Here is a 16,907-nt window from a genome sequence, read left to right as displayed (position 1 = left end):
GACGGGGAACAGAAAATACACCCCTGTGATTCCACCTATGTCCCTGCTGGATGGTGGCATAGGGTGTTGACTTGTTGGAACATGGGCTAAATTCTTGACTAGGCTTGTAAGGGCCTCAGGGCCAATAGTCTAGCAACTTCCTACTATCCTATGAACAAGGAAATGTCTGATGTTCTAGTTAATAATCCATCATTTGCACATAAAAAGTCATTTAACATTAAAAATGCAGTAGAGAGATGCAAAAACTTAAGCGGTAGTACTGGCATTATAGCTGGAACTTTTAAATGTGGTAAATGTAAGTATTGCAGCTTTGTAGCTAACTGTTCCAGCATTTACATTGAGGCTGTTGACAAAACCATTGCTGCCTAAAATAAATTTATCTGTGAGTCAAGTGGTGTGGTGTATTTACACAAGTACTAGGAAAAGCAGAAGGGTAAAATTTAGTGTCTGATTCTTGATTTACCCTTCCGTTTCTTCTTAGTCCTAGTTCCTTATACTTGTATTCCTAGTTTTTTTGGGTATTTTTGGCTTTTAGTGTGGTGTATTTAGCTTGTTGTGAAACATGCCCAAGTTATTATATAGGAAAAGCATTAAACAGAAGGATATATGAATATGTATTGGCAAGTAGGAAAAGGGATTCTAACAATCCTTTAGCAAAGAATGCTATAGCTTGCACTGATTTTAGAAATTTCAGTTTCCTTGTATTGGATAAAACAGATTTAAATGGCTTAATTGGAAATTACAATGTCCTTCTCTAATGCTGTGAAGCCGAATGGCAGATATGGCTATTTACTGATATAAAAATTGGGTTAAACAAATATATTAACCTAAACGTTTTTGTGTGCACAAAGATACTAGCTTTATATTTTAGAGTATTTTATGCTAAAAACTGTAAAGCAGTAATTTTTAACTCTTTTGTTTGTGACTTTTAGATGTGTAGTAAGTTTTTAGATATCTGGTGTTTAACAAAAAGATGTGAATTGACTGTTTTTTTACATGCACATGGTGATTAAAGTTACATTCATTCAGACGGAGTTCATTCACAAATTAGTTCTGGTGCATGGTTTGTCCATTGATATCACATGGGTGGCGTAAGTTATGGTACCTTGCTGACTAGGCTTACGTAGGCCCTTAGGCCGATAGCCTAGTACCTACCTATGAACCTATGAACCTATGTATACACTATTTTTTTCTGATGAAGTTCTGTGTTGAATATTAAACAAGAATGAAAGCGATAAAAAACAGATCTGGTCTCATTGTGCTGCCTTTCCATTTTTGTTTTTTTTATGGTTTCAATGTTTGTGATTTTTATCCAGGTTTTTGAGTTCCTGTTTTTATTTCCCACTGAAATGGCTGCTTATCTCAGGATGGGAATTTGGAATATTATATTTATACAATACCAGAAAATTTGGTCATTTTAACTCAAAACCTTGCATTGACAGTATCCAAGGTGTGTGTTTTACTGAAAAACATTAAGATCGGCAACATTTATTTTATTTTATTTATTTTATTTTACGTTTGTTAACCGGGAAATTCTGACTGGACCAGGTTTATTTTCAGGGAGGCCCGGGGAGAAAACCTCCAGTATCTGGTTGTACAAAGACATTACAGCAGGTATAATACACAAATAAGATGTAGTAAACCGGTTACAACATATATGGTAAACATAGTAATATAAAAAGAAATAACTAAGAACACTCCAAATAAATGATGGTATAGAAAATAAGTAAAATGACAATATCAGTTATACATTGGGAAGAGAAGAAAATATATTAAGTAAATTCTACAGTTAAAAGTTCAACTTTTAATTGAAACAAGCATGCGGGTGATCAGAGATCAAGGAGGTGATCTGAGAGCAATTTGGGGAGTTAATAGCAGTATGGGTAAGGTTATGTGATAGAGGGACGTAACCAGGTACTAAGGAGATGTGATTTGAGGGAGTTTTTGAATTTAGTGATGGAGGGGGCAGTGGACATGGAATGACATAGAGAGTTCCAATTTCTGGCAATGGTGTGGGAGTAGAGTGCTTTCCCTGCATTATTATTGGCCTTGGTGATGGAGAGGAGAGATTTTTCTCTAGATCTGAGGTACCGGTTTGCAGTGTAGACAGTAAGTAGATTGGATATTGAGGTGGGTTTTCTGGGCATTTGAGAATATTGTAGGCTGTACCCAGCTGGTGATAGTTAAGTAGCTGTGGTAACTCAAGCCATTTTAGTTCTTTTAGTGCAGTACAGTGATGGGTTCTATAGGTAGAGTTAGTAGCAAACAACAACAACAAAAAAAAAGAAAACAAATTAAAAATGTCAAAGAATACTCTTTAATGTTATATATTTTGTCTTGACATGTATATGATAACTTGTATTCAAGACTGATATGATGTGCAATAATCATTTTTATGCAATTTTTATATGTTTTCCTAAATACATTGATTGTAGACCGTTCCTTGTTTTTTATAGGATATGTTATTCTTTGTTCAGGAAAAGGTAAAATATCTAAAAGTCTAATGAAATCTAACAAATGCAGAGTGGTCTAAGATAATGGTCTGTCAGAATTTTGCTAAAAGCCAATATTGCTATATCTATCTCGCTTTCTCTCTCTCTGTAAATATATATATATATATATATATATATATATATATATATATATATATATATATAGCCTTACCTTTTTCAACCTTTTACTACCTTGTTAGGTAGTTTATTTGTAGAGGTATATCATTTTAAGCACTTATCTGCCTCACATTGTTTTGGACTAGCATACTATTTTTAACAGACTTCCTAGTATTTTATCTTCGATATCTTAATGAAATATTATTTTATGCAAAAAAATATATTGATCACCTTTTTACATTTGGTTACCTTCTTTATCTTCAAAAGACAATAAATAATACATTTTGCTCTGTTTCATCTTTTCTAAATTGGATGGTGTCTAACAGTTGTTAAAGGTTGATGACAATGATTTACCTCATCTTTTTTAATTTTATTGAATAACTTATATTTTATAAAAGTTGTTTTCTTAAGAACATATTTCATCTTCTAATATATTTATTGTAGCTGACATTAATTCCTGAATTATCTCAGTATGTTGTTCTAGATTTTGTTTTGTTTGTTTTTGTTTTGTTTTCCTTCTTGTAATTAAGTCTGTTTCATGTGCATCTACTATGCCTGAAAATATGTCTTCATAATGATTCCATTTTATTAAACATGAAACTGATTGCAAAGTATTCTTTTCCCAAAATGTTACAGTCAATTATTTTATGTATTGTACTAAAGCAATATGTAAGAAAATATATAAACAATAATGTCTTTTTTTTTACATGGATAAATGAACATCTATTTTTTTCAAAAATATATTTTATTATTTTCAAATAGAAGGTATCAGATGACAAATATTCAGGTACATATAAGACATTTAAGAGACAATACCCTCAGATAATAAAAACAAACAGCAACCCCCTCCCACCCTCCAAACCCAGAATATATACATATATATACAGCGTGCTACTGCCAAAAAGAAAAGTGGAGCCTAAGGATCTAGGAAAAGGTATAATAACTACCTCACCTATAGTTAGATTGCAGATACCAGTCTTAAAAAAAAAAAAAAAAAAAAAAGATGCAATTGTAACTCTTATTGGTTAATATTCCATAATAATGTCAACAATAAGATTCCAGTATTTCCTAAAGTAAGTTTGTTTATTAGAATTACTAATGAATAATTTTTGTGAAGATATGTATTTTATTGTTAGATTTTTAAATTCCTTTTAGGATAGCTTAGAGTGGTCCTTCCAGTTCTTAGTTATGTAAAATGTGATTAATAAGCAAAGAGTAATGAGGACATGCAGTTCCAACTTAGAAAATCTAAGCTCTGTGATGTGTAATATCACAAGCTGCCATGAAAGGGTCGACTTTTGGTACCCCATTTTCTTGAGATGCACTTTCAGGGAGTTCCATAGCGTTTGTGTGTGTTTACAGTACCACATAATGTGTAGAAGGTCTGCATGTGGAGAGAAACAACAAGGGCATGATGGAGAGACTTTAGGATTGAATTTGTTTAATCTGACTGGAGTAAAATAGGCGTTATTATTTATCATTAATTGCATATAAGCTAGTTTTCTTAAAGGGGGCAAACAATAGTAGATTCAAAGGCAGTGAGTTTTTGATTATCCATGAATTGGGTTCCTTGTTTATCCTAAAATTCAGAAATAAATAGCACTGATTGGTATTTAAAGGCAACAACTCATTTATACATATTGGATAACATATGCTTCCTACTGGTTAGACTTTTAATAATATCTGCAAAACTGGCCATATCTTGTACAATATTTGGAGTTTCTTTAAATAGTGTAGGTATGAGCTCCCTGAGCTGCTGTAATATAGTAGTATATTTAAAACTCAGATTTAGTACTGCTCTCAGCTCTTGGAACAATTTCTCCTTATGTTCATAGATATCCCATACCTTCAATTCTTTAATTTTTGGGTAATCAGCAAGATTAATCATATTACTGTTGAGTCTAATGTTAGGATTGATGTGTATGGGTTGAAAGAGGGACAGGGTATTATCCAAAGTGAGGAACTTCATTAGGACCTGGAATGTCTTAACCTTCTGCTTTAAAATGCTATTTATTTTAAAGTTTTTTAGACTTAATGCTGTCATAAAGGAGAGTGCTTTTGGGTTGAGGTTATTGCTGATAAGATGGTTGTACCAAATTTTAACTCAAGGGGGAAACCAGATGTCTTTCTTTGCTTTAAATTCAGATATTAAGAGTATTCTGTTTGCACAAATTATCCAGTAGTGGAGTCGAAAATCTGGTAATCCTAACCCCCCCTTTTCTTTAGGATATATTCATTTTTGATAGTTTATTCTAATTGATTTAGGGAACCATAGAAATTTAGCCAACTCTGTATGTAATTTTTGGAAAAAATTGTTCAGTTTGACAACATTTGAGGAATTTAATTGATATAAGAATTTAGGTAAGATGTTCATCCTAATAATAGTTGCTCTAGAGAGAAGGGACAGTATCAGGTGCTGCCATCTATTAATATCTTGCAAGATGTCCACCCATACTTTCATTATAATTTTTTGATACATGAGGGGATGGGTATTTTCAAATTGCAACCCTAAATATCTAAATGAGTATTCAATCTTGAAGTGCGAATCCGATAGTAGGTATTCTTTGTAGTGTAGGGGGTTAATGGGAAAGATCAAGGATTTTTTGGTGCTAACTTCGTAGTTTGAAATTCTCAAAAGTTTGTCACTTGTGTCACCTATCTTCTTCAAGTCTGAAATAGGACATTCAAAGTAAATATTGAAGTCATCTGCATATGCAGATATCATTAACCTAACGTTCGAGATTCTAGGAATAGAGTGAGAGGTAGCTTGTGAGAGATAGAGAAACAGAGGTTCAATGTATAGGTTGAAGAGTAAAGGGGAGAGGGGGCATCCCTGGCTAGTTCCATTTGCTAGTTTAATAGGTTTACCCATTTTTTATTGACATAAAGATGGGTATAAGAGTTATTATAGAGGGTTATGATAATATTTATGAAGATTTTGGGATGTTAAACTGCTTAATAGTTGTAAAAAGGAAGTTCCAATTGAGTCTATCAAACGTTTTACAAGCATCATGAACTAAACAATAACTAGGGTGTTTTTCATATTTAACTTTCACTGCCCCCCCCAAAAAAAAACTTGTAAATATATGTTGTCATATGACTATAGTAAAAAAAAAAAAAAAAAAAAAAAAAAAAACTTTATGTTCAATTTATATTATCTGTTTAACTTGTTATAAATACTTATGTTTCTAATGTAACCTTTTATTGCCTTTTTATGATGATACTTGTTACAACTAGTAGAGCTTTTCTCCCTGGGCCTCTACTGAAAATGGACATATATCTAGCTAGATTAGCCCGGTCAACAAATGTAAAATAAATAAATAAAAATACTAAGCTAAATCATAGCATCTAGTGTTAATGTATTATCCCATGTCTGCCTATTCATCATGAAACCCACTTGCTCTGGGGTTATACTACAGGACATAACTTTTTTCAATATTTCCTCTAAGACTAAGGCCAGGATTTTCATATCTATGTTAATTAGCGATAGTGGTCTGTAATTGTGTGGGTTTGACCTATCAAGGTTATTTTTGGGTATAAGGATTGTCTTTGAAAGGTTTAGGTACAGATCAGATATGCCATTCAGTTTGACATGGTTGAAAACTTTCAACACTATAGAGGATAGATTTAAGCTGAATGTTTTATAAAACTCTGAGGTGTATCCATCTGGGCCTGGTGCCTTGCCAGGTTTGAGTTTTCCGATGATCTTAATTATTTCTTGCCTACTAAGAGGAGCATGAACTAACTCTACCTGATATTCCTGTAATTTAGGCCATTTAATCTTTTTGAGGAAGCCTTCAATTTCTTCAAAAGTAGATTGATGAGTATCCATCCCATAAACTTGTGAGCATATTTGGTGGAATATCTCTAATATTTGGGAATCTAGTTTATGTATTTTCCCTTGGTAGTGAAGGAACGGGATTCTAGATGTTTCTTGCCTGTTTGTGAGTATACTCCCCAGTACTTTGGAAGGCAGTTGCACCCATTCTGAATATTTAGCAATACTTTTTTGTTCATACAGAGAATATTTATTTTGATGTAGTGCAAGTAGCTGTTGTGGTGTCTCATTTATTAGTTTCTCAGTGCCAGGGTTTGGTCTGCACCGGTAATCAGTTTCTAGGCCTTTCAGATTGGATATTAGTTTAATCTCTTTTATTCTTACTATTTTTTTAAAGTATGAGGCTTTCTGAATAAAAATCCCTCTTAATTTGGCCTTCCAAGCTGCCCATTGTATATCTACAGGGATGTTAGTGTTTTCTAACTCTCTTTCCAAGTCAAGAAACATATTTGATACCTCTTGTGTAACGTCTGATTTAAACAATAAGTTGTTGTTCATGACCAGTTGGAGTAGTTAGATTCCTATTTCGGTTTATTAGAGGGGTTTATTTGTAAAATAATTTTGGAGTGGTCTGAGAAAAACCTTGAATCCGTAGAGAATTTAATATCTGCTTCCAACAGAGTCTCTGAAATGAGAAAAAAAATCTGTTCTGGACCAGGAATTATGATATTTAGAGAAATACGTGTATAGATTATTTCTCCCCAGATCTTCGTCAAATGAGATGAGGTCTATTAAGCAGAAGTCGGTCATAAATTCTCCTATGGCTGTCGATGCTATTAAGTTTTGCATGCTAGGGTTACTAGTGTGGTCTATGATTGGGTCAGTAACTAAATTCCAAACCCCTCCCAGTATGTAGTCATGTTTTGGGAATTTACCTAGAATACTGTATAATTCCAAAATAAAATCCTGTTGTCTGTTACATGGGCCATAAACATTGAGGAAAAGTGTTAATTTCTTATTGACAGGATTAGTAGATGTGAAATAACACCATCTGCCTTTTGTGTCTGTATTGAATTTTATAATAGTATGTGGGAATGATATTTTAATTATGATAGCTACTCCTTTCGAGTTGATACTATCTCCTGCTACGATTATTTCTTTAATCCATTTCTTGTGTGTGACCCTTCCCATTTTTCAGTAAGTCTATGTGTTTCCTGTAAAAAACATATGTTCACCTCAGATTTGTAAATCAAGTGCATTAGTAAGTTTTTCTTATTTTTGTCATGAATCCCCCTCACATTCCACAATTCTATCTTTCCTAGTTTAGGATATGCATTTTCTTAAATTTGGTTATGAGTTGAGGTATTTGTTCTCCCTAAAAGACTGCAGATATATCTCTCACAGACCAAGTAGCAGGTAGAAAAGATAATTGTAAGACAGTAGCACATAACTCTCTCACTACTAAACCTGGGCCTAACTGCATATCACTTACAGGCGAAAGAGTTTGATGTAAATAGGTTACATAGCATAGCATTAATACAAAAACTTTAAAAACCAAAGGGCTGTAACCTATATAAACTGGTTGATCTTATCTTTCTAATACAATTTCAGCACAAACATATATGTACATAGCTAACATCACTCCTCGATTGGTCATCCAATAACCCTTCTTTGATAATCACAAACTCCTAAATTGAAAGAGTAGCCTCTTAAAATTATGACATAATACAGTAAGAATAACATAAATAACCAACTCTTGTAAACATTTCAAACAAATACCATGAACAGGGGTTAATTAGTTTAAGAGAGGCATTATGTATATATATTTCAATAGTTTCATGTCCTGAGTTACCTAACAATTCTGAGATGGAAGCAAAGTCTTTCCTTTTTTCCTATCTTTTTTAAATTAACATTCTATGATACAAATACGAAATAAGTCTGTGGCATATTCCTGGATGTTCTCATGAGTTTTGCCTTTGTTTATTTTATGAGACAGAATTATCAATGAATGTGTAAAAATAACAGTTAGATCTGAATAAACATTTAGTGATAGAAATACATTACTGGATTTGTTGTAAAAATGAATACATTTTTTTAAGAAAATAGAATATATGAATATATCTCATATTCGGATTATGCATACATAATACATTAACTAGACTTTCCATCTGTGTATAACTTCCATGTTTCATCCAATCTTAGATCTAATTGTGTATTCAGAGCTGCATTGCATTTACCTGTTATTTTTGAGCCATCATAAATATCTTAAAAAAGGGGAGCATAATTAAAATACATACTAATGCCACAGTAAATAATGGATGACTATACCTTATAGATTGAAGAAAGGAAAATATTAAAAAGGAGAGATGTTGAGAAGAGCTAATATTAAGAGGAAGATAACCACCATATGAAGGAACTGGCTAATTCAGGGTTATTACGCCCAAAACGTATGATTTGCTTCTGCTAAACATGGCATTGAAAAAGTAATGGAATATATTTCCTAACAATTTGAAGTTTTGTTGTTTATTTAAAAGATGCCTTCACTGCTTTTTATCTGTAGCATATTTTTCATGGTCACATCATGTATTTTCTACATCAAAAGGCAGGTCTGTGATTCTGCAAAAACTGAAAGTAACACAATCGAATGCTCTACACTTTTATACAAAATAAAATGAACTACAAAATGTCTAGCATAGAAGAATATAAAGCTAATAATGTCACACACACAGATTGAAGTTCCCAGAATATAACACACACACACACACACACACACACACACACACACACACACACACACACACACACACACACACTCACACACACAATCTCTCTGTCTCTCTTTTGGGGGATATCAGGAAGTAGACACCCAAGATAACAGGAGACTGGGACTGCTTGAATGTATACAAGCAAGTTGATTTAGCAATTGTTATACAACAGCAATGTTTGCCATGTATCTGCTCTGTTTTGTGGGAGGGGGGCATGTAGCTCTCTGTGGGTGTCTATATCCTACAGTGTATGGGGACCCACTATGCAGTCAGTGTAGACCCCAGTGTTATCAGCATTGCACTAATGTGGAATGATAGTGCTGAATGTGGACCCTACATCCTTATTCCTCTCTGTGCTGCCCCTTCTACAGATTAATAGGTGACATCCTGACACACAGTAAGTTATGTGGTTGATATTATGTGCCTTACAGTATATGTCTAGTGCAATTTTGTGTCACTACATTTTACATTTGAGATGGTTATTCCCATCAAACCAAGCCAACATGATGAGCATTATATGACTGAATGCAGAGTGCAGTAATGCCACAAATACAGGTGATCAAAAGCCAGAATTCCAAAAAGAATGCACAGAAAAGAGAGCCCAAAAGCACAACACCAAACAGTGAAAATAAGTTGCATCTAAAATAATATAACCTAGAGCGCAAGTAGATTGTGGTGCTACTTTAGTCACTTTAGAGAGTGTATAATGTACTTAGACAATATGAGGATATTTTTCCAATACAGTGAGTCCAGGGAGGATGTTCCCAGCATAAACCAATCACACAAGTAATGTGCAAACCAATGAAATGTTTATGTTTTAATTTATTAGTCAAAAATGTCAGTTAAATCTGATCCTAAGAAAGAGTACTTGTAAGCATGTGCCATTTTTGTTGGTGTGGTGTATAAAATTATTTTAATCAGAAAGCCAAGGTGAAGTTAGTTGCAGTTGAGTACATGTTCCATTTGGAGAACTAGCAAACTGCATTTGGAGAACTAGCAAATTGCAAACAGTGTAATGGTATAGAAAGTGTATTTTGTTACAGTGGTCACTCTGTTACTAGGGATGGTGGAAAAATAAAGAACAATTAAAGTTCTCTGCTTAATATTCTTCAAGTTCAAGTGCTGCTGAAATTTCTGAGGTATTGTAACACATGTGACAGCAGGCTGTGTTGTCATTGTTAAATGTTTTTTTATACATGTCACCAATATAAATGTATGGTTCACTGAGTCCAGGTATGCTGACAGACCTTTTCATCTCATGTGACAATCTTCCTTAAACATGTATGACCTAAAAGTAAATCATAACAAAAAAAGGGTGCAAGGTGTGAAACCCTGCTGGAGGTGTGGGGGGTTGCTTTCCACTTCACCCAGGGCAATTAAATGTAATCCTCTAATGTAGAAATTCACTGTAATGTGATGAGCCTGCCATCTCCAGCATCCAACTACTGTGCCATCAGTATAATCAGGAATATCTGTCTAAAGTGAATATTTCCAGTTACTGTTTAAAGGTGAGTAATTTCTGATTAAAACAATTGCTTCTTTCTTGAATAATGTATAGTAGCTGGTATTAACCATCAAAACAAACTTGACAGATTTGCAGTATTACTATCCATTGACTCATAAATAGTTAGCTTTTAACAATATTGTCAGTATGCTGACAAAACCATACTATCCAAAGCCAGTTAGGGAATTCATCTAATATCAAAATTACTGTATATGAAAAAAAGTCTAAATCTACATATAATATCATATATGACAATTTGAAGAATTTGATCAAAGAAGAAGAAGTGTATCTCATCCCCAGGTAAATTATGACAAGTTTTGAGATAGCAACTATTAAACCAGTTAAAACTACTGTAACACACTGCCTAAGGGATTATTCCGTCTTTCTGGACAGAGTTTGTGGAGGACTAGTCTTAAGCAGAAATATGGCTTCAGTTAAGATTAAGGATTCATGCGTAATATTCTTACCAGAGACTAAGATTCTGTACCCATTTACTTCTTTGAAATCAGTTTGCTGTGACAGCTAAATACTAGCCATATCCTGACTGGAAAGTAATTATATGATGGGTCACCAGAAGAAGGGTAAGATATATTATTGTTCAAATGCAGCTGTTGTCTTAAGTGTATGCTCCTTCATTTTGGAGTATGTATGACCCCAGTTGTGAAAATGCTGATTGTATAAAAAAAAAAAAAAAAAAAAAAAAAAAAAATCCATCAAAACATGACATAGGCAGTTGTGCACACTTTTATCATCATATCAGGTCTGCATTTCTTCTCCATTGCTCACATTGGTTCATAGGTAAGTACTAGGCTAGCTGCCATTGTGGGCCATTTTAAGCCTAGCCAATTTCCCTTAAAAGTGAGAATCAAATCATGTACCTTGTGTCTGTGAGGTAGACACTTGACCATTATACCAAACCCAATCTCTAAGGGAAGTTTCACCAGGGCATCAGGGGATGACTTCTACTCATCATTGTTGTGAGTAGGACCCATTTAGTAGGAACACTTCCTGTTTTCTTTCCAGGTGCAGAGACAACCTGGAGAAGCAGGGAGGCGGATGGAGAGAGAGAAAGAAATGATGCAGAGGTGAGAAAAATGGAGGAGAAGGCAAATATTGAGGCCACAGAATGTGTGCAAGATTATGAGGAGATCTTTCAAAAACTGTTTGATAGAGAAGAGTCAGCAAATGATGGATATATAATTACAACCTTCCAGTTGGGTGGGTTATGGGATGATTTACTTAAAGAAATGGTGCTGCAGAGTGAATCAGAAAATGAAGGAGATGTTTCCTGGGGGAGAGCATTATGTAGAAAATATAAACGGATGATGCAGAGACAATCCTGAAGAGTAGTGCTGAGATACTTAAGAAATCATATGCAGAGAAAGTAAAAGAAGGCAGAAGGGGAGTGACAGAAAAGAAAGTAGAGAAGATGAAATGTGAAAGTATGTGGTAAGGATTCAAAGTAAAAAAGATAAAGAAATGGACAGGTATGAAGTGTGGGACAATTTAATAGCTCCTTTGGGTATATTCTTATTAACAAAGAAACATTTTCTGACATTATATTTGAGACTGTTTTTTTCCAATGGAATATTTTCTTTGAGAATATGAAAAAAGAAAGACTGTAACCTATGGAATCTTTATGTGATGAAAGCATTTAACAGGAAAACAAAAAAGAAAATTCATGTACAATTTTGAACAGAGGTAGAACGAGAGACTTTGAAAGGACATTTAAAAACTTTATGTAAAGAAGCACTGGATATTGCAAAAGATTATGACAAAAGGGGTGTATGGCCTAGTAGCTGGGATTGTAATATTGTGTTAAAAATAGGAAGATAAAAAAATATACATATACCAAGAATGATAAATGTGGAGGGGGACAGGGATATCATGTTACTGGAGACAACCCAAAACATGTTTTTGTTGTGTGGAAAAGAAGGGCATTTGATAAGTAACTATGACAAAAGAAAATGTTATATTTGTTGGGAAATGGGACATGATGCAAAAATGCAAGTTGAAATATTGCAACTTGTAACAAAATTGAACATTTATGGGTGCATTGCAAAAATGAAATCAAGAGCAAGAAAAAAAAAGAGAAGGAAATGAACAAAGAGAAGACATTTTAGAAGCAGTAGAAATATAAGGAAAAATAGGTGAGAAAAAATAACAGAAGGCATAGAAGTTTCTGAAATAAGTGAAGAAGACATAAATTGGGAGGTAGGAAAAGTAGAAAAAAGAATTCTAATGTTAAAAGGGTAAAAGACAGAAAAGGAAAAATTAAAGGGATGAGCACAAAAGAAAAACAAAAGAATGCATGATAAAGAATATATATATATATATATATATATATATATATATATATATATATATGGATAATTTCTGGGGTTTGATATAATGGTTAAGGTAAAATAAAAAGAAAACCACAAGTGATGATGGAGCACTATATCATACAAAATGAACTTTAATTCATTGGTTTACCACTTTCATCCCAAGAATTAGGCCTTCATCAGAACAAAGTGCTAAAAAGCTGTCTCATTTTTATACCATCATCAATACACATCACACCAATCAAATCTCGTTTTACTTAAACTTAATGTAAAAACTGTTTAAAATGTGTTTAAATAAAAATGCATTTTAAATAAAGCATACATTTCTAACAAACATATAAACTATTTACATTTGTTATAAGTTTTTCTTTTTAACACAGCTTTATAGTTGACACCATTGTTAAGCCCTGGTGCCCTGCATGCATCTAATAAAACCTGCCATTTAAACTCTCTAAAATCTAGTTCTCCATCTCAGTCTCCATTAAAGCCCAATGGAACATGATTAATAACTGTAAAAAGAAACTTAACACTGTTATTGCTACTCACATAATGGTTAAGGTGTTTGACTAACAGACATAAGGTACAGTATTTGATTCTCACTTTTGGGGAGGAAATTGGCTAGGCATAAAATCGTCTATTCCTTGCTAACTAAAGGTCCCCCTGTATGACCCAGTAAACCCATACCATGTATTTAAACACTCATCATTCAAACCAATACCATATTCATGGGTGACTTTAATTACCTCACTTTTAACTGAAAATCCTATATGACACCAAATGTACAGACACAGAGATTCCTGGATTTTGTAAACACAAACTCCCTGGACCAGCTTGTCAATACACCAACCAGAGGTGCAAGCTTACTGGATCTGGTCCTCACTAATGTGGGAGAGTGCTGCATGCCCAATAGTGTAATGTCTTCCCTGGTAAGGTCAGACCACAAAATGTTTTCCTTTGAAGTAAAAATAAAACCTGGATTCCCAGCTAACCCTGAAATATCCAGGAGGCTAAATTTCTGGCAAAATGTCAAGCCCCCATAAACCATGAGAACACTGCTGCCTATGCAGAACTGTTCACAGAAATCCTATACAAGCACAGTAATAACTGCATGGCAGCCATACCCACCTAGAAGAAGTACAGAACTAAATCAAAACAACAAGCCACTCTGGTGGAATCACAAAATCAATAGGCTGTATAACAGAAGGAGGAAAATCATGGCAAACATTAGGAATTTCTGCACCCATCAAGATAAAAACATTCTCATCAAACTAAACAAGCAACTCAGAAGACAAATAGTCTACCAGAGCAAAATCTGATGTAAATTTAGTCTTCCAGGCCAAGGGCAACTACAAGGCATTCTTTTGCAATGTCCGCAACCTCAAAGGCAATGCACAATTGTGTGCATAGCTCATTGTAAATGGAGCAACCTATAGCGAGCCAAAAGATATAGCAAACCTACTGGCTGTCAAATTCAGCAACAACTTTACCCTTCTTCACCTCCAAACTTCCCCTCAGGAAATACCATCAAATTTAGCCTCCTTGCTATCACTAGGGAGCAGGCCCTTTAATGCTCTCTTGAAGACCAAGAACACTGCATCAATGGGTCCAGACAATATCTCAGAATGCTTTCTAACTAGCATGAAACATAACCTATCAGGCCTCTGGAATTGTTATTTAACTGTAGCCTCCAAACAGGCTTCATGCCTCATGATTGCAGAACAGCAGCCATCATCCCTCGGCACAAAAGTGGACCATCCACAGACCCTGGAAACTACAGACTCATAAGTATCTTATATGCAAAGCCATGGAAAGAATTATCATGGGAATGATAAATAATGATATAATAATCGTCAATACAATGGACCCAACCCAGTTTGGTTTCATCAAGGGAAGGTCATGTCTACTCATCCTGGTGGACTTCTTTGAGAAGGTCACCAAAGCAATGAATGAGGGCATAATGGTTCACACTACCTACCTTGACCTGGCCAAGGCATTTGACATAATACCATACTTGGGTACTGTTGACAAACTCAAGAGATTAGATTCAAACCCATATGTTACCTGATGGATAGCCAATTGGCTCACAGACAGGACCTAGGAAGTTAGAATTGGGGAGTCCACCTCTACAAAGAGACCAGTCATAAGTGGAGTCCCTTAAGGATCAGTTCTTGGATCACTTCTTTGTGGCATTTCTTCTCTGAAGTCAATGCCAATGTCAGTGGTCTCTGGCTGACTAAATTTGCAGATAATTGCAAATTAGGAGTTGTCATTGAATCTGACACTAACACAAATGTTCTCCAGGAAGGGCTGACATAGACAAATAACTGGTGCCAGAGCCATGGACTTAAACTAAATGCCAAGGAATTCATAATAGATTATTTTAGGGAGTCATCCACTCCTGGTAACTATCATATTGACAACACACCCCTTAGAGTTGATCCAGTAGTCAGGGACTTAGGGATACACATAGACAGTGAATGTCCACAGAGATTCCTCACTGAAAGAATACAGAACATAAGTAAAATGTCCCATGCAGATTGCCTCAAGGCCTTATCCCTGTATTCTGTCTCTTACAGGCTGTTGAGGAGTGATCTATTCCTGGCATAGAGGGCATTGTCAGACCCCACTCTGATGGACCTCCTGCATAGCCACAAAACAAACAGCACCAGAATGAACCACTGTATGGTATAAATAGGACCTGCTCAGAGACAGGTATGCATTAAAGAGACTACCCTGTCTCTGGAACAGGCTACCCATCCATGTGAAGCAGAGTTCCTCCCTAACCCAATTCAAGTGTAACTTGAACAATTGGATGGGGAACGGGAAATTCATCCCTGGCTTAAAAAGGTCCCTTTCAATCTATCTGCTCATTTAAAATTAGTGGCTGTGGTCCCTTTCAATCTATCTGCTCATTTAAAATTAGTGGCTCTCTAATTAGACAGCTAAAGCTTAAGTTACATTCATCATTATTTTGTAACTTCAATCTCCAATTACTGCTAACAAACCAAACATCTTAGGAGTAAGGGACCAAAAAATAAAATAAATATCTAGATATGTTTTTAAAGTGTTATACTTTGGATGTAAAATGCTTCCTCCAACACCATTAACATATGCCACACCAAGTCTGAAACATTAGGAGATGCAACTATTGTACATCAAAATATATAAAAAATATATAGTAAAAAAAATAATGAGTAAGTAAAACACAGCAATTTTTCAAATAGCCCATTCTCTAAGTGCAATAATGCCCTCCAGGATGTATATACACTTTGTTAACCATCACACCAATCAACTGCTCACTGTGCTATGAAACCATATATACGATGCTTTCTTATTGGTGTTTATTGTTCATTTTCTTTGTATGACATAAAACTACATGTAGAAACATTGCAAACTAAGGGCATGATCTAACTATACGTCATATATTATCCATATGTTAGGCCCCCACCCACCAAGCAGTACAACACTGGGGTCTCAGTATTTTTTCCACACATGTATCAACCACACTGAAAGGTATAATATATAATGCTGTGTTTTCCCTTGTGGACAGGGCCAGTTGGTGGTGCTCACAATCTCACTCTGCTAAACTCAAAAATCAAACTATGTTCAATAAAGGTACTTGTTTTTTTACACAACTAGGCTTCTACACACCCTAGTGCTGTTAGGTTACCTGCATCATATGAACCTATGAATCTTTGTGCCTATGCAGGCCTCCCAACCTGTAGTCCTCTACATGGCCTGCTGATGTGTTCTGCTATAAGTTCGCCTGCAGTCTTGTATAAGTGAGACTTGTGCCCTGGTGCTTGTATAAAATACTGAGTTCTGTTGTCTGTGTACTTAGATAGGCAGGGGTTCTGTTCTCACTGCAGTCAGTTGTGTATGTGTGTGTGTGTGTGTGTGTGTGTGTCTAGCTAGAAGAGCAAGTGT

This window comes from Protopterus annectens, chromosome 12.part0 (assembly GCF_019279795.1).
Source record: "Protopterus annectens isolate FY-2018-M chromosome 12.part0, PAN1.0, whole genome shotgun sequence".
NCBI lineage: Eukaryota > Metazoa > Chordata > Ceratodontiformes > Protopteridae > Protopterus > Protopterus annectens.
This window is presented reverse-complemented; position numbering follows the sequence as displayed.